Source organism: Tupaia chinensis, unplaced genomic scaffold, assembly GCF_000334495.1.
Source record: "Tupaia chinensis unplaced genomic scaffold, TupChi_1.0 Scaffold000458_2, whole genome shotgun sequence".
Classification (NCBI taxonomy): Eukaryota; Metazoa; Chordata; class Mammalia; order Scandentia; family Tupaiidae; genus Tupaia; species Tupaia belangeri.
In genome coordinates this window covers 1,409,702-1,429,667 of record NW_006159967.1, presented here as the reverse complement: position 1 = coordinate 1,429,667, position 19,966 = coordinate 1,409,702, and the positions used below count along the sequence as shown (strand labels likewise).

The following is a 19,966-nucleotide window of genomic DNA, read 5'->3' as shown; positions in this document are numbered from 1 at the left end:
ATTTCTCCCTCCTTTTGGGATTTTGGGTATACCCTGTGTGTTTCTCAAACCCCCAAGTCCAGGACTCAAACTACATAGTCAGCCTTGTGGTATTCAGCCACCTTAACCACCACTCCACAGCTGGTCCTTGATTTCTTTTTTAAAAGGCTAGAATATAGTAAAATGTCAACAACTTTTAATTCTGGATGGTGGCACTACAGATGTGGGTGTCTGTTAAATTATTCCTTATGCTTTCTTGTATTTTTTTATTTCTCAAAATTAAAAACAAAGTATGAACATGATATATAAACTCTGATCTGATACTTGCCCTGATTTATTTCCTGTCCTTCTCTTGTACACACCCTATAAATTATAGTCATACCAAAATACTTCCTCCTTTCCCCACAGTGGTGGGACCAGTGTCTATGACTTTGCACATAGGTTCCCTTGAATTGTTCTGCCTTTCAGGATCCTCAGATTTGCTTAAGACGCTCTTACTCATCCTTCAACATCAAGTCCTACTGCAGCTTCCCCTATGGAATGCCCTCCTTCCTACTTGGACATAGCCAGGTGCTCTGTTTTATACTCCTTAGATTGTCTTTCTCTCTGTACATCCAGCTTCCAGCCTAGCTTGTGGTACACAATCTTCATTCCATTAAATCCTTTGGATAAATAAAAGAATGCGATAGAACATACAGCTGGTTTCCTTAGAAGCAGGACTTGCAGGTACATATGAAATGTCAATTAGGTAAAACAAAGCTACTTCAGGGTCATGCCTCTCTCCCTTAGCTCTTGTGCAACAGATAAGAAGAGGGTTAGAGAGGGCTTAGGTAGCCATCTTCAAACATGTAAAAGGGTTTTGAATGGAGAGTAACTGCTCTATTTCCACCAAGCACTGAGATAATGAGTTTAATTGCAGCTGGAAAGATACTGATTAGATATTGAAAAGAACTTAAGAGCAACATGCTGCAATGGGGAAGAGCATGGTTTTGGAGTCAGACAGACCTGGCAATAAATCCCAACTCCTCAAGTTGATGACTGCTTAACTTTGGGCAAGTTATTTAACCTCAACATCCTTATCTCCAGAATGGACATCATAATACTTCCCTTACGTATTAATGTAAGAATTAAAAGAGACTGTGAAGCCCTTAGCACATCGTAGTTACTTCCCCTAAATCATTACAGAACTATAATAAGAAATCCCTCTCTTGCAGTTTTTGAGGTTAGATCATGCAAAAGGTGTTTGCTGGAAGCCTTAGCTTAAAGCAGGAGGATAGGTTTCAGGACCAGCTTTGGGAACCCTGTGATCCTTCATGGTTATCATGTAATAGAGCCCCAAGGGTTACTCAGGAGAGAGGTGCTTAAACATCTTTGGGAGTTAGCCTGTCCAGAACAACAAGATCACAATCTGAGCTACATAATTTTGTGTGAGGGCAAGCGTGGGGAGGGGGGGACAAGCAGCAGGTATTCTGCAAGGGTGTTTTTCTTTCATCTCTTTAAAAAGAGTTGTCACTTGTGGTCCTGATAACAGCTTAGGCTAAACTGTTTAGCATTTTCATTTTAAAAGGTGATGCTTAAATTGTCTTTTTAAACTTTCACTGCAAAAGGTGATAGTTAAACTGTCTTTCTTCAGTCCTAACATCAACACCTTCCCTGCTCCCGCTCTGATAATAGGCTCTGGGATTGTGCTTAAATTGCATTTCTCCTTCTCTTTTCTCAGCTGGGAAACAGACAGGAGGGCTTGCTCAAGACTCTTTGAGATTCTTTTCTTCTCCAATCTACTCCTTCACTCTACAAGAAGTGACGTCAGATCATGACCTCTTCTTGATCATTTTTGGGATCATGGACAAGGAAATAAATTTATACTGTGATTCTACCTTCTTCCATTTCTCTCATTATGAGATCAGTCTTGACTTTGGCCTACTCTAGATGGAGACTATATTTCTTGGAAAACAAGATCAGTGTTCATCTCTTGAAAAACATATGATCCAGTCAATCTGTCTAGCAGGGTACACTGAAAGCCTAACATAGAACCGGAGTGACATCTGGTTTTAAATCCTAGTGTGCTACGCAGCCTACCCATGTCCTTTTGACTCTCTGCTCTTCTCTTTCCCCTCTCCCAGGTCCCATAACCTGCCCCTAGTGGAATAACCAACAGGTGGATTTTCCAGAAATCCCAACAATATGTTCCATAATTAATACAGCTCACCCTTCCCCATGGAATCATGGCACTATTTACACTTGATTTCTCAAGGAGCAACAGAGAAGGTGGTTATTTCCTTCAAAGGATGTGACAGGGTTCAATACATAATGAACGAAATGTTATAATAGCTCGATAAAGGCGCTTTGTAAAACACATAGAACAAGTCAATAAAAAAAGAAAAAAAAAAAAAAAAAAAAACAGCAAAAAACAAACCACAGAGTCAGAGAAAAAGAAAAAGAAAAAGAAGGAAAAAAAGAAAGGAAGAAAATGAGACAGAGAGAAAAAGAAAGATCCCTTCCCCCAAATGCACAACTGTCCTGAAACCTCATAATACGGCTTCATTTGGAAATGGAATCATAGCAGATGTAATTAGGTAGGACAGGGTCATAAACTGGAGTAGGGTCGGTCCCTAACCCAGTGTGACTGCTGTCCTTGTAAGAAGAAAAGACAGGCAGAGAGAAAGACACGCAGAGAGGCACAGAAAGCCGTTGCTATGACAAGCAGAGACTGGAGTGAAGCATCTTCAAGCCAAGGTGCACCAAGGATTGTCAGGAGCTGCCAGAGCTGAAGGGATGAGGGACGAGCCTCGTCCCGTGTCTTTAGAGAGAGTATGGTTCTGCCAACTCTGGACTTCTGGTCTCCAGAACCGTGAGAGAATGCACTTCTGTCACTCTGAGCCCCCCTCCCCCCGCCTCACCCTCCAGCCCCTGGTTTGTGCTGGCTTTTGAAAACAAAAAAAAAAAAGAAATAAAAAAAAAAAAAAAAAAAAAAAAAAGAAAGGAAGAAACCTCTAAATGAAGATTCAATTCCAAAGGGAAGAATGCCTTTGGGTTTTTTGACAAAGCAAAATATTCCAAAATTCAATTGTTTAATAGGGTTTTCCCCAGAAGCACTAGCACATATTAATTCTCATTTCAAGGCAGCATGTTTATTTTAGTTCCAACCTATTTCCAATGGTAGGTAATTAGGGAAACTAAAAGTGCATATCTTATTGCTTAATTTAGAGTCTACCACTGTGTTTCTAGGCTTTTCTCAGGATGTGTTTTAATGGAACAGAACGATGAAAGATTTTTATTCAACTTTAAGTGCTTGAGAAAGGCAGTGAATAAAAGTCAGGTTATATATTCTGATTTTTAAAAGAAATCTCATCCTATTATTTTAAATACCAGCTTGTGCACGTGGAAGCTAAGGTCTTGTGTAATAAATTTCACCAAAAGTTCCCAGAGCTTCACACATAATTGTTCCAGTCATTTCTCTGAAGTCTGGACACTTGTCATATGAGTCTCACTCTTGTCACCAATAAAAATGGTCTTGGGTGGCCATCACGGAAGCCACACGTGTTTATGGAGTATCTTTCTAGCTAAAGAGAATGACACCAAGAATGACAGCCATCCTACAGAATCACAAACTCCAAGCGATGTCAGCGCTTTAGAGGAGTACTCTCCCCTCTAAGTACAACGCAGGCCACAGACACAATCTTCCTTCCTTTCTCTAGTAGCCATGGTTTTTAAAACCCTGAAACTGAGTGTAATAATGTACTTTATTTAACCCAATGTTTGTAAGGCATTATTTCAATGTATAATGAATATTAAAATTATTAATAAAATATTTTGCCTTTTTTCATACTAAGTCTTCAAACACTGTTATCTTGCACATCTAAATATTCAGGGGCTGAGGTAAAATGAAATCCTACCAAAACCATAATGTATGCTTAACAGAAAAATATCTTATTACTACTTCAGTTTTTAAATTTAAATTTTAATGAAAGATTCAGTTCCTCCTCGGTTGTACTAGCCACATTTCAAGTTCTCAGCAGTCGCACAGGAAGCAGACACAGAGGTCTTGTAACCCAAGTCTGCCACCTGGCTCTAAATCCCACCACCAATGAGGCCCCACTCCTCCCAAGGGGCAGTTCAGCCAATTGTCAGGCCAGTTAGTTAGAAAGTTCTCCCTGGGACAAGCAGATGGCATAACGGCTATGTCACTGGACTCCCATGTAGTCCACCACAGTTCAAGTCTCAGACCCGGTGACTTAAACTCACATCGGGCACGTGTGCGTGTGTGCCCAAGATCCCGAGAGGAGAATGAAGGAGAAGGGATTGCGGCGTGGCCATCCCCCCTGGGGGCGTGATTTCTCACTTTCTGTCTCTCTGTCTCTCTGCCTCTCTCTGTCTTTCTGGCAAGCGCACACACCCTATAGCAAAAAACTCTCAAAAAAATAAAAAAGTTCTTCCTTATATTGACCTGAAAACCACTGCCCTGTTGTTTCGATCTTCAGATCCCAGGTATGTGTTTCACAAGTCTTTTCCCTCCTTACAAAGGTGATGAGAAACACAAAGAGCCCAGTGGTAGCCAGGGCACTGGAGGCCCAAATGTTCCCAGCTCATTTCTCCTGAGGTCTTCTTCCTACAAATCTGCCCAAAGAACACCACGTTCATTTAAGAGGAATACTTATTGAGAAACCTCTTTCCCCACCGCTGTCCCCTGGATCAGGACAAAGGGGAGGGTGGACAAGAAGAGCAGTTAATAACAGCTTTTCCCTGAGGCGAAGTGGCTCTGCTCTTTCTCAGCCATAAAAAGAAGAGACAGGATGAGTGGTGACCCTAAACACTGCAGGGAAGGGGCCTACATAAAACTCAGCACGTGGAACCTCGCACCGGAAGACTTTTTTCCAGGGAGGCATTTTTGGAGGAAAGAGGATCTGAGTAGGATGATGCTAAACTTTAGTGCACATAGAAATAGGAGTTTTGCATAAATGAGGTCATTTGATAGATGCTGTTATTACAGATGCATTACCCCAGCTCATATCAGCATCCTCGCCCTGGCCCCACACCCCCACCCCTGGAACTTGTTTTAAGAACTCAGCGTGTGTCCCAGATTTGCCTTGTACTTATATAATCCAGTACAGCCTTTTATACACACGCATGCATAGAGTCTGAGCAGCTTGTCATGGTTTGTTTTACAAAACTGAGATCTCCTTATACACACTTTCCTGCACCTTGCTTTTCTCACTTAACTCGCTTTAAGCTGGAGGGAAAACAAAGCTTCTAACTGTCTTTCCCACCAAGCCCTGTGCTGCCCACAGATTGTGGGCTGGCAGGAGACCAAGGGCAAGATTGCCGGCAGGGGGGCCCCTCCCAGGACACACGCACTCTGGGGCTCTACTCAGTCCTGGTGGCCAAAGCAGGAGGAAAACCAGCACGAGGACTTCCCAGGCCTCAAGGCAACTGGAAGTGTGATTTTCCATGTCAGCCTGGCTGCCTCTGAGAGCAGGGGGGAAGCAGTGCACAACCCCCACACACCCTAAAGCCCCTCTGCCAGCCCACACACAACTAACTTCTCCCCATTCCCAAGGTTGTGGGGAGGAAAGGAGGGGCACCTAGGAAATCGAAACACAAGCCAGTAATCGGAAATCTAGCAGGTTTACAGGTGTGAACGGTGCTCTTTACACCAGCTGTACCAAGTGGCCAGAAACAATTGTGCAGCAGATCCTGGGAGGAGCGCTCAGTGATCTTGGAAAGCCTTTCATTGCTACCTGTTTCTTTGCTTACTTCAAGTCTCCTTCCCTGCCTGCATCCTTGGACCCAGGCAACAGTGGTGCCCCCCCCCCCCCCCCCCCAGCGCCGGCGCCCGCGCCCCCTCAAGGACTGAGCTCTGCCCTTTAGCACCACTTATCCTCAGAGAGGGGGTGGGAACTGTGTTCCCCAAAATACTTCATGCACCAGTGCCTGAAGTACCACGGAAATCGTGGGGAAATGTTTCCTTCATCCATTTTTAATTGCTGCAGATTGTAATGACATTCTTTGGAAAATAAATACTTAACCACCTTCCCTTAGATTTTTCAGGCCCACGGAGGACGGTGATGTAAAGCTTTCAGTTAATAGCTTAGTTTATTCTGGTGTCATTTCTTTTATTTCCTTTCAGCTTGTTATTTATGGTTTAAATTTTTTGCACCCTGGTGCTTGGCCTGTTTTCCTCGGGAGGATAATTAAGGAAAAGAATTTAGATGTTCAGGCATTTTTTACCATTGGGCTGGAGGCAGTAGAAGCGTTCGGAGAGAGAGAGGGAACGATGAGAGAAAGGAGCAAACACCACTGCAGTCACCACCAAAACCCCCAAAGAAAATCTATTATTTCCCTAAAGTGCATTGCAATGTTATTCTTGTCATTTGAGATGGTCCGACCTATTATTCTAACACTCACGGGGTTCTGTTAGGCAAATAGCTAAATGACAGGACTCGTGTGTATGTGTGTGTGTATGTGTGTGTGTGTGTGTGAAAAAATTACCATAGAACTCATCTGTGACCAAACAGTCCTATAATTGAAATGGGATCAAGATCCTCCAAAGTGTGTCTACCTTATAGCCGACCTGATCTTGTTACACGTCCGTGGGCCTGTAAGACAAATGGGATCAGAATGGAAGCCAAAATAGAATGAAAGAACACTGCTGCGGTTACATAAAGAAGTGAGTGTTTAATTAGACAGGGGCCATGAATCGCGGCCTTCGAAATGAAACAGAGGGAAAAAAATAAAACTTTCTCCATGAGTGACTCTTTCTACCCTTGAAGACAATGATAATGAAACTGACAAATATACCTTGGAGGCCAGCTTCAAGAATCAAATCGATTTATTTAATAATTTAGGAATCACTTCTAGCCATCTCTCCCATTAAAATGTGAGGGACCATTGTATTCTCTATTTCCTCGGTTCCTTTCCTTTCTCTTAGTTATGCCTCACTGGCTTTAATAAATAAGTAATACCAAAGGGGAAAAAAAAAGAAAAACACTTATCTGGAGTTACCTCGCCTTCGTCTTCACCCTGCAGGGCTCTCTGATTCTTTCCTACCTGGAAATAAATGGAATCACGAACAATCTTTTCTTCCGTAAAGGCTGGGGCAGCAGGGTTAGACCCCTAAGTATAGTCACGGCAGCCCCGGAGCACAGAGCATTGCTTGAGCCTGCAGAAGAGCTGCAGAATAAATAACATGGTAAGACAAGCTCGGAGAGGCAAGGGCTCATTCCGAAGGCAGAGGGAGTGCACGCAGGCGACTTTCCAGCTAGTAAATGGCAAAAAACCACAGCGACTAGTAGGGGAATTCCAAAAGCATCAAAGTAAACTGTGATCATTTGTAGTTTATTGCTCAAAAGTGAGGGCCGCTGAACCCAGTCGCAGTTATATTTCCTCAGGATGCTTTGAAGAAAATAGGAAAGAGATTGCTATTATACAATTGGTCTCAGAAAGCAAACACACTGATGAAGCAGGATTGTGGCTCCACTCAGCTACGGCTCCCCTGCTCTTCTCCTTTGGCCAACACATGTCGGCCCCTTACCTCGAGGCCCCCAGGGACGTGGGAGCCCATAAAGCTCATCTGGAGCAGGAAGAGATCTTGCTCCCTGTCTACTGACAGCACTAACTCCACCCAGCACCCTCAGCTTCCAGGACAAAACTCAGACCCTTGGACATGACCAACCTTTTTCCACTTCTCTTGAGGCCTCACAGGGTGGTCCCGAGGGTCCCTTCCCTCTGCTATTATTTGAAGGTCCTTCTCCACGCTTTTGCAGGGTTACCCCCCATTGGAAAACTTGCCCCTTCCCCATATTTCGTCTATCCTGAACTCTAGCTAGACTAGTTCCACTTTGTACCACAAGACTTGGTTTAGGCATGAACCCTCAGCCCCCAGGACACAACAGTGGAGAATGTGCATTTCTTGCCACTGATCATCTGATAATGGAACTTTTCTATTCCTGTCTCCTCTAAGTTTCTTAAAGGCAGACTCGTTGGTTTTGCATCCATCCACCCAACTCCACCCCACCCCTGCCATGGTGCCTGGTACACAGTCAGTGCTTAACAGGCTTGTGTTAACAGAATGTTGAGAGTAGCTGAGTTGGCTCACCACCAGATATGGGCATTTGCCACGTTCTGGCAGGTAACTTGTGCCTCTGGGCTTTTCAGCTAGGGAAAGGGAAGGGGGAAGCCTAAGTGCCTGTCTCCCCTGGAAACCAGCATCCCTAGTCTTCACCCTGTAGCCATTGGGAAGGTAATTTATCCCTGCCAGGAAAACACGGGCACCAAGCCACATAGCAACTTCTCTCCCTTCAAATTAATCACGATTCTGGTGTTAATTCCATAAATAATTCATGAAGTCAAATATAAGATATCACAGCGCTCCTGCCAGCCATACCGAGTAGCTTCATTCACGGGAGAAATTTAAACATAAACCTGGAAGCTTTTTTGGTTTGCAGGAAGTTCTAAAGTGGCTAAACACATATTAAATTTAGCCAAACGCCTTATTAACTAAATAGTCATAGAGCATCCTGTCTATGTTAAGGTATGGTGCTGGGTGCCTTAACAAAAGACAATCTCTGCAATAAAAGACCCAGTCTCTCTCCTACAAGCAAGAAGGAGAAACAAGGAAACATCACAGCGTGTTAAGTGCCGAACAGACAACACAGTGAGGTTGAATGTGTGATACAATGGTTGAGTCTCTGTTCTGTGCAAATAAACCTGGGTTCTATTCCCAACCCCTACCCATGTGACCTTGAGCCAGGTCATTTCGCTAACCTCAGTCTCTTCATCTGTCAAGTAGGTATGATAACAATCATAATATCTACTTTATAGCATGGCCTATAGCAAAAAAGTAATTACTATTAGGGATTAACATTAGTGGTATAGTAATATTAATGTTAAAATACATAACACACTCGAGAGAGGCAGAAAAGGTTTATTGGAGAAGCTGTGTTTCAAAGAATGCTTAGGGGAGCGTATGAGAGATGTGTAAAAAGACCAGCTACATAATTTGTGAGGCCCGGTGCAAAATGAAAATGCAGGCTTCCTTCTTTCAAAAATTATTAAGGCTTTCAAGAGGGTGACAGCAGAGCATTAATGCAAGTGCAGGGTCTGAGAGAGGGTGCTGAGCAATTGTGCAGGCCATGCCTATGAAGCTGGCCCTTCGAGAAGGCATGTTTCCTACAACCCCAAACATGTGATTAACCCCTGGACTGCAGGAGGGTGGTGTTGGCTTCCTACAAACCAAATTCTAAGCTTTAGCCACCTTTCAAATGGAAGGAGCATCTGACTGAACAACATTCTTAGAAGTGATCTTCAGATTCAAGGCAGCCAGATATGTTGGTTGCTAGCATCAGGTTATATGCACACATGTACATGATGTAAATGCACCCCTCGTTCCTCAGATGCTGTCAGAAATGCACTAGAGAATGCATAGGGCCACATTTCCAGATCCCTTACCTGGCTTGGGATTCCTGAAAACAAAACAAAACAAAAGAAAGGGAAATCATAGGGTCTGAGGATCAGGGTTTTGAGGTACCAGCCCCAGGACCTCTACTCAGGATCTGATACCTCTGGATCTCTGGATACCAGGGATTCTCACCTGTGAATTGCAGAGACAGTCTCTCTGATCTCTAGGGTTCCTTCTGGATAGAATATTCTGTATTTCTGTGGAATAGCAGCAGGAGGAAGAAAATTAAAGTCTGTAAAGCCAGAGTAAAGTAATAATAATTTTAAAACAAGCTCTATGCCTGCTGACTTTTTAATATACCATTCCTGGTCTGGAAAAAAAAAACATATTATGCAAAATAAAAGGCTGCAGAAAACTCCCATAATGTCCCCGTGTGTGTTTCATTTAGCAGGTGTGGTATATTTCATGCCGCTAAGGCTTTGTATAATAGGGGCTCTGAAGCCCAATCACTGATAACGTTTTATTTAGACCACTCGGTGTGGGGAACATATATTTCCTGTACATCAGTGGCTGGTTTTATTGCTTAGAATATTTGCATAAAGCCAAACAATTATCCCCAGGGGGTGGATCATTTGCTCCTGCTTTTCCTTACCTGAAGTTATCATCTTTCAAACTCCCTTCTTGGAATCATTTCCCTAGCTCCCAGTTGTGAAATCAACCACTGAGTAACAAGCTCCAGGAATCTGCAGACCCCCAGAGATTTCCCGATCCAAGTGTAGTCTCTGGAAACTTGTCTAAGGAATTTGGCATCTCAGACTGGTGTTTTGCAAACTGTAGTGCATAGGAATCACCTGGAAGACTTGTTAAACACAACTGCTGGGCTCTGATTCAGTAATCTGGGGTGTGGCCTGAGGGCTTGGGATTCTTTTTTTTTTTTTGGAGAGGTTTTTGCTATAGAGCTAGTGCGCTGGCCAGAAAGACAGAGAGGGACAGAGAGACAGAAAGTGAGAAATCACCCCCACCCCCAGGGGGGATGGCCACACCACGATCCATTCTCCATTCTCCTCTCAGGATCTTGGGCACACACTCACACGCACCTGGTGTGAGTTTAAGTCACAGGGTCCAGGACTCAAACCGCAGTCGACTACATGGGAATCCAGCAACATAGCCATTACACTAACTGCTGGTCCCAGGGCTTGGGATTCTAACAAATTCCCTGTGATGTTGATGTTAATGGTCCTAGAACCATATTTTGGATGCACCATATTTAAAAGGAAAGTAGCAATATCCGGGTTACCTCATAAGCTAAAGAATGTCTAAAATACAATGAGGCGGAAACTGACCTATGTATAATGAATGACACACAGGACACTTTGAAATTCTGTGAGGCTGGGCCTGCCTACTCTAAAAGGGGGAGTCAGTATCTTCCAAACAGGTTTCAGCATCTGCATAGAAAGCTGGAAGTCTTTGGTGGCTATTCATTTCTAGATACTGGGAAGAACTGGGAGGAAAGAACCAATACCTCACTGCCCACAGATGGTCTTCCGCTGTGGCCCATCCATATTGGTATGCTGCTAAATACTGTGTAATATAAGCTGGGACCTCATGGAGGGTTTAATTCCTGGTCCAAACTAAAGGCCTGGGGTAGGGTTGTGCACCTGTAATCCCAGCAACTCAGGGAGGCTGAGGCAAGAGGGTCAGGAACTCAAGGCTATACTGGGCAACAAAGTAATACTCTGTCTTTATAAGAGCTGGGTGTTCCAGTAAGTGGTGTGGTAATCCCAGAGCTGGATTCCCACATGGTTGACCATGGTTTGAGACCTGGACAGGGTGGCTTGAAAATTACAACAAATGAATAAATAAATCAATAAACATTTTTTTTTAAAGACGGATGTGGTGGGACCAGCAGTTAGCGTAATGGCTATGTCCCTGGACTCCCATGTAGTCGATCACGGTTCGCATCCCGGACCCAGTGGCTTAAAACTCACGCTGGGTGCGTGTGCATGCGTGCCCAAGATCCCAAGAGGAGAATGGAGGAGAAGGGATTGTGGCGTGGCCATCTCCCCTGGGGAATGATTTCTCACTTTCTGTCTCTCTCTGTCTGTCTGGAGAGTGCACGCGCCCTATAGCAAAATCCTCTCCAAAAAAAAAAAGATGGATGTGGTGACCTGTTCGTGGAGTCCCAGCTGAAAAGCTGAGTCAGGAGTTTTGTGATATGGTGAGACTCAAGACCTTGTCTCAGGAAAAAAGAAAGAAAATCTTCGGTCTACCCTGGGAAGAGGCCTCACTCTCAACCTCTACTAGAAACTTCCCAAATTCCACTGTTGTCAAATCCTTGAGCCAGCAACGTTAGCTTGTTAAAAATGCAGAACCTTGGGCCCTGCCCCAGATCTACTGAACCAGAATCTATGTTTTAACATGATTCTCAGCAATTCATAAGCACATTAAGATTTTTTTTTTGAGAGGTTTTCGCTATAGGGCGCGTGCACTCGCCAGACAGAGAGAGACATAGAGACAGAAAGCGAGAAATCATCCCCCCAGGGAGGATGGTCACGCCGCAATCCCTTCTCCTCCATTCTCCTCTCAGGATCTTGGGCACACACGCACACGCACCCGGCATGAGTTTTAAGCCACCGGGTCCAGGACGTGAACCGTGGTCGATTATGTGGGAGTCCAGCGACATAGCCATCACGCTAACTGCTAGTTCCCAGCACATTAAGATTTGAGAGGCACTTTTCTAAGTAACATGAGGATGAGGAGAAATACCTTTAGTACCAAAGAGATGGGTTTCCCAAGGATAATTTTCCTTTTTATGTGATTTGAGCCTGGACGGAGTCTAGTTTAGAGAGAGAGAGAGATGACATACATGTATAGTAACACCCCCTGTATCTCCTAGTCTAGACCTAGTGCAGTCTAGTGTGGTCATCAGGTCCAGCCCTGAGAGAGTCTGCAAAGTCAGATGCCTGGAAGTGACAACTGGGTAGCAAGTAGCCCATGAATGAGTGAAACATGGTATAAGACTGTACTGACCGATGACACCTTTGACCAATTGACGTATGTATTTCCCTCTGCAAGTCTTGTAAGTTCAAGCTTTGAAAACACTGGGCTAGCCAAACAGAAGGGTCAGCAGGCTGGGTTCTGGCCTCGGGGCTGACAAATGTTTTTATCTCTGCCCTGGCATAAATAATATCATCTAAAATTCACTGACCACTTCCTACAAGTCAGGCACTATTACCATGATCCCCATTTTACACTGGGGGAAACTGAGGCATGAGAAGATTCAGTAACTTGCCCCCCAAATCAAGAAACTGAGGAAGAGCAGAACTGGGATTTGAATCCAGACAGTGTGACCACAGAGCTGTCCCTCTAGTAGCAAAGGCCATTCCTGAGGGGAAGGGGTGGCATCTGTCCTGAAAATAGAAGCAGATTTTCCTAGAAGAAACCATAACTTATCAAGTGGTCTCAGATAGGAAAACATATAATGTGTGATCCAAATTGAGACACTTTGAGAATACAAAGCAGCGTTATTGGTAACTACGCTGGGATAAGAGGTATAAACCAGGATGGTGCCAGCAATCCGAGAGTATGGGGTTCAAGGAGAGGCTCTCTGAGGGGACCAAGTGTTAAGGATGATCTCTGACACTCTGAAGACAGATATGAACTGTGTGGTTGGTCATGTGGGACCTGGCTGCTTTAACCACCATGCCACAGAGCCAGCCCACTAGTCTTCACTAGAATTTGGGGATAATAAAAGAAAAACAGACAGAATGGAGAGATTAAAACAACCACAAAACAATTTGGTTCTAAGGTGTGCTTTTCTCATCCTCAACTCAGGGCCTTGGCTCCTGTCTGTCTTCAGAGTATCAGAGACCATCCTTAACCCTCGGGGAGTTGAGGGTGCCTCTCTCTCTGTCTGTCTGTCTCTCTCTCTCTCTCTCATTCTCTGGCAGTGCACATATCCTATAGCAATAAAAAGAAGAAGAAAGAAAAAGAAGAAGAAGAAAAGAAAGAAACCCCAAAGAAGAAGGACAGAGCAAGAAGCAAGGTCACGTCCCCTTTCTCTCATACGAAGACTCTTCCCTCTGTCATCTTTGGAGGCCCATAGGTAAAAAGGAAACCGTACCTAAAATCACAATTTCCCCTTAAAGTCTGTATAGTCCAGCCCCAACCTGGATTCCATGACTGTAGATTCAAACAAATACCTTGATGGTTTTTCGACAAGCTTTCTCATACTTTTGTTATGTTGCCCTTACAACATAGGAATAGATTATACTACCCCCTTCTCATACATGAGGCTCAGACAAGAGTAGTGAAATCAACCAATTCTGAAATGGGGGTAATCAAACCTGATGAAAATCAGGATTGATTGGGCTGGGACCGTTAACCGGGAATAATTATAGTCTTTTTTCCCTGAAGAACTCCCACAGTGACTCTTGGGCTGTTCTCTTGAGTAAATAACCTGAGCGAGGAACACTTTTGTTTCGTGTGGAACTGGGTTTAGGCAGCAAATTCACACAAGGAAGCAGCCCCTGGGTTGTGCCCAGTCCTGGCTCGTCTCTGCCTTTCACAACTGCCAGCAGCTGTCCCTCCCAGCAGCCCTGGCCATCCAGATGGCACGGAGAGTCTAATTGCCATTGTTAGCTCTGATGGTGCATTCCAAGAGAGGAGAGAGGAATGGCAGGAGAGAAAAATCTCTCTTCTCTCTGAGGAGCCACCTACTGCCTGTGTTTAATACAGATGAGCATCTAAGTCTGCCGCTTCTGCCATCTGTGTCTGAGGGGAAACACTAGAAGCCCCATCTTGCTTCAGGAACCATATGGAAGCCATTAAGAAGGGCGCCCTCACCACTCGTCAGCCCAACCCTGATGAAAAGACATTAGCCTCAAAAATTAAAAAGTCTGACAAGACCAGAATTGGTGACTATGTGTTCCATCCGGGTCTCTTACACTCTGCTGAGGAGCCTGTAAATGAGAAGAATCACATTGGAAAACTTTCCGTTACCTAGCCAGGTTGAAAGTATCCATTTCCTATGCCTCAGTGATTCCATTCTGAGGAACGTACCCTATAAAAATGTGTGCCCATATGTGCCAAGGTACACAGACTACAATGTTGATAGTAGTGTCATTCATGATCACTGCAAATTGAAACATCAAATCTCCATCAACCACAGAATAGGTTATAAAGATAGAAATAAAGAGATAAAGAAAAGAGAGTACAAGCAATCAGTACTATTGCCACTGTGATTATACAAAAATGTCAATTTTCATAAATAAACATAATCTTGAGCAAAAAAAAAAGAGCCAGAACAGTATCACCATAGAATTTCATAAATATGATGTTCAAAATCATCAACATATAAAAATCAGTAATCAATACACCACATTGTTTAGAGATGCATTTGAGTGTGGTCAACATTCAAGGAAACTATTACCGAAGTCCAGTACAATATGGGTAATCTGGGGAGAAAGAAGAAATTGTAAAGGAAGAAGGGGGTTGGGTATAAAGTGCAGGCAATATTCTACTTCTTGACCAGAGGGAGGTGGCTTTGTAGGTTCTTCTGTACATGTATGCTTTTGTGCATTTTTCTGTTGGTATGTTCTACTTCAAACATACGCAAAAAAAGAAATATTAAGGGGGGAAGGTTTCCCCAGAATGGCAGCTGCCCTCTACTGGAACCCGAGGAAAATGCAGGTTCAGGAGAGATGGGGTTTCGGGGGAGTGCCCAAAGGGACACAAGAGATAACAGCTTCTAAAAAGTTAGACCCAAATCCCTTTTGGAATTTTTCTTAAAGTTTTATTCATGAGTTGTTAACCATTTTGTTTAGCAAATCGGTTTATCCCAATGACCTCTATGGAAGTGGCAGATGGTGCTAAAGAAACTCTCCTAAATGCAGCTTGGTCTGTTTGCTCACCCTCTGCTCAGGCATGGACACTGTTCCCAGGGCTCAAAGAAATGGACTGAGGAGGAGGGGAAGGGAGGGAGGGGAGGGCTTGTCAGCAGAGGCAAGTCTGTGGGGATGGATATAAACATGGTATTTACAACAAACAGCAGCCCCAGAACTGAGCCTTTTTCTCCTTGCAAATGCACACAAATATTGAGGCCTGGGAAACCTGAGCCTCTGACTATAATCACTGAAGCAAAGGCAGGGGTACAGGGCGAGAGGGGAGAGCATTTGTATGAAAATCCAGAGAGTAATTGTGCAAGAGTGAGGGTGAGAGCCCAGGGGATGGAACTCTTAACTCCCCAGTGTAGTCAATAGTCCCATCTGGTCCTTCCAACTATAAGAGAGTTTGCAGAGTGGAGCCTTATCCAGGCCCTGACAATTCTGAAAAGGAAAGCCAGAGCCTTCGTTTAAGAGCTTAAGTCCTAAGTAGGACAGAAGACAAGTGGAAAAGTGACAATGAGACCCAGTTCTATTCTTTAATATTTTGTAAAATGGCATAATGCGACTACTCATTAATCAGGTTAAATGTGATTTTCCTCTGTGTCTCATGTTAGTGACAGGCCAATTTAATAAAAGAGAAACAACTTATGAGAGTCTTTGGGTCTGTTTTTAAGCGACATTTTGCATTCTTGACTTTTTTAGTGGGAAGATGCTTAGATTTTCATACTCTAACAAAGTCTTCCCTGCAGTTCCTAAAAGACGACATCAAGGACTTCAGAAACTGCTTCTAATTTGTTGCCTTGGGAGAATGTCCCTAAGTATAACGATGTTCCCAAGCCTAAGGTTTCTGAAAGCTGTTCCGATTCAAAAATGGCTACAAGGAATAGATGATTTCTAACTCTCCATTTCTTCAGCAATATTTAATAAGTGCTGACAAGATGCCAGGCCTGGATCTGGGCACTGTGTCTAATGATGGCGTTTCCATCTGCAAGGGAAGGGGTAATACAAATGCAGTGTGATTTGCAGCAGTCAATGCTCTGGTATAGGAAGGGTAGGGCTAAGTGGGGCACATGGAAGGGGCTCCTTGCCCCTCACCCAGGTTTAGGGAGTCTCAGAGGAGTGCCTAGAAGGAGTAATGTACAAACTGAAGTCTGGAAGGTGAGCAAGAGGCTGATCAGGTAGGCGGCAGAAGAAGGCAGACTGGTAGGCAGAGAGAAGGGCACGCACAGAGGCCCAGAGGTGGGAGAAGGATGGGCTGTTCAAGGCCATAAGAGTGCGGATGAGAGCTCAAGGGCTAGAGCTCTTCACTTCCCAGTGCAGTCCCAGCCCAGGATCTGAGGGGTGGTGAGAAATGAGGCCCAGAAACAGGTGACACAAGGTCATATGGGGATCAAAGGCCATTCAAAAAAGACAAACTGGGGACCAGCAGTTAGCGTAATGGCTACGTCACTGGACTCCCACGTAGCTGACCGTGGTTCAAGTCCCAGACCCGGTGGCTTAACCTCACGCCGGGCGCGTGTGCATGCGTGCCCAAGATCCCGAGAGGAGAATGGAGAAGGGATTGTGGCATGGCCATCCCACCTGGGTGATTTCTCACTGTCTCTCTGTCTGTCTCTGTTGGTCTGGCAAGTGCACACGCCCTATAGCAAAAACCTCTCCAAAGAAAGGAAAAAAATAAAAATAAAAAGACAAACTGTGTCCTAACTCATGAGGAATCTCTGCAAGGTTGTGAACAGATTTCCAGATTAGAAAGATTCCATTGGTTACTAGGTAGAACCTGGGTTAGAAGAAAATAAGACTCGCCTCCGGAAGACCAGTTGAGAAATGCCTCAGTCAGGATACTGATGTTAGGTGATGGTGAGATGGACCAGGAAGGAAGGGTGGATGGAGAAAAGGAACACCAGACAGAAAGGAGCCAATTTGAACATCAAGAGTTATTTGTATTTCAGGACCAACAGATGCTGTAATGGCTACATAGCTTGACTCCCACATAGTCGAACATGGTTTGAGTTCCGGACCCAGTGGCTTAAAACTCACACTGGGCACATGTGTGTGCATGCCCAATATCCTGAGAAGACAATGGATGAGAAGGGATTGTGGCATGGCCTTCCCCCAGACGGGGGAAATGGGGGGTGATTTTTTGCTTTCTATCACTTCACACTCTGTCTCTCTGGTGAGCGCATGTGCCCTATAGCAAAAATATCTCTTAAGAAAAAAAAGAGTTATTTGTATTTCAAAGATGTTGTCACCATTATTGTCACCATCATGTCCAGGTGACCATACTGATGCCTGCTGTACCTACTAAGTAACTTTGCTTCACACTCTTGGTGAAAGGAAATGCTTTGAAACACAGAGCATTAATTATTTTTATAATAGAAGCAATCAGTCACTTTCTTTTCTTTTTTATTTAAATTTTTATTTTTGCTATAAGGCATGTGCACTCACCAGAGACAGACGAAGACAGAGAGAGAGGGAAAGTAAAAAATCAGTCCCCAAGGGTGATGGCCACACCATAATCCCTCCTCCTCCATTACCCTCTCAAGATTTGGGGCACCCATGCACCCTGTGTGTTTTCCAAGCCTCCGAGTATAGGACTCAAACCGCACAGTCAATCATGTGGGATCTAGCAGTCAACCTCCACGCCATGTGCTGAGGCTCTTTTATTTCTCTTAAAGTTTATTTATGTATTTCCTCCATAAATGAGAGAGAGAGAGCGAGAGAGAGAGCACCTTCACCAGAATCTTTTTTTTTTTTTTTTGAGAAGTTTTTGCTATAGGGCGCATGTGCTCACCAGAAAAACAGTGAGCTAGAGAGCCAGAAAGCGAGAAATCACCCTCCAGGGGGAATGGCCATGCTGCAATCCCTTCTCCTCCATTCTCGTCTTGGGATCTTGGGCACGCATGCACACGCCTGGCATGAATTTATGCCACCGCATCCAGGATTCAAACTATGGTCAACTACATGGGAGTCCAGCAACATAGCCATTATGCCAACTGCTAATCCCCACCAGGATCTTGATGCCACAATCCACTCTAGCCTCAACCAGCCCTAGATCATAGACTCAGGTGCACATGGCATGCTCAAGGAAGTCTCTGGAGCTGAACCTGAAACCTCCCATGAGGGTCAGCCTAGCGGAGCATGGTGTTTAGTGCTGCACCACTCTCTGGCTATTCACCTTTCAGGTGTGACTGTGCACCTGCTACTCACAAGACATAGACCATTACCAGAGATCTTGCATGCCAACATGGTGTCATGTTTGCTGTCAAGAGCTCCAAGGTCACACCAACCTGAATTGAAATTCTGACCCAACTTACTCTCTAGGTGACAAAAGCCAAGTTATTTCATCTCTCTAAACTCATTTTAGGCTTGTTGGGAAGAATAAATGGGATAACATATATAAAGATTTCCGCCAAGTACCAGGCATGACATAGTTGTTTCACAAATGGCAGCTAATATCATTCTGGTTGATGGTGTTACTATTAACAGTGAATATTTTAGTATTGCTTTCATAGTTCAATTCTACAAATCTTGTTTTAGTACAGCTAGTGAATCCTGGGCAAATATTATTCCTCGCATTTTTCCTGCAGTTACAGTGCAGGTATGATCCCAGGTGCCCAGCTGACAACACAGCACAGTTCAAAATAACATTGATCAGACACTTACCAACAAGGGAATGCAATGAGATGCCACCAGCATCAGTCTGGTCACCTACATCATGGTGACAACGACATCTTTGAAACACAGATAACTCTCAACTCTCCAATTCCACAACCCAAATACACAAAGTCCAAACTACTTCACTGAGTCAGCACAAAGGTACACACAGACAATAGGAGGACCAAGAACACACATTGTATATTGCAAAAAATCCTACATGTGTGGAGCTCCAGACGTTCTCCACTAACACTTTGCTGAGAGCTGCGTCGAGTGCTGTTGCCTAGGCAGCAGAGCATCCAATGGTCTATGGAACAAGGAAATAGAAAAACAGATCAAGAAAAATGGCATGACCTTTGGGAACCTGAAAAGCAAAATAAGGCCACAACTGTATTTAGCTCCACACTAAACCGACACTTTATAGATCAGGAATGTCTGACTTTCTTCTTAGCTTCACTACCTGCTTGCTTGCTTGCTTGTTTATTTATTTATTTTTATTGTCCCTACAATAGATCAAAACAGAATCATCCTCAAATACTCCAACACTGAAGCAAATCAATCTGCAACTCAACCCCACAGGTCTGAAACAGCACATAGGATGGATACAGTAATAGCAGTGGAGATGAAAAATAGTTGGAGCTTTTCACCCACATGCTGACACCCTGCACTCCCCTTGCTTCTTCTACCCACTCCTTTCTCCCCAGGCAGGCACTTCAGCCTCTAGCACTTACTGCCCCGGGAAGGGGATGGCACAACGGCAGTGCTGAGAAAAGAAGAAGTCAATTCTGGATTTGGAGTTTCAAATTTGAAGCTCACAACTGATTTGAAGGCACAGATGTTTGAATTCCAAAAGCTTAGCCAAAAGCTATTATCCCAAGGGGTTTGGTACTGAAAACGTGTAGAGTCAGAAGCAGCGAAGGTAGCTGGTATGCATCCCACACACGCTCCCAATGCAAGGACTAGTGGAGGGGACATGATGAAGACGCCATGGGAAATGGGGAGAAAAATGACCTTTAGAAGTAGAGAGTTGAATAATAACTGCTAGAGGATA

General features: G+C 44.2%; 1 pseudogene; it reads right to left on the bottom strand.

The window, feature by feature from the left end:
* Window positions 1-19,966, bottom strand: part of LOC106735607 (tigger transposable element-derived protein 1-like) — a 54,252-nt pseudogene that overhangs the window by 6,957 nt on the left and 27,329 nt on the right.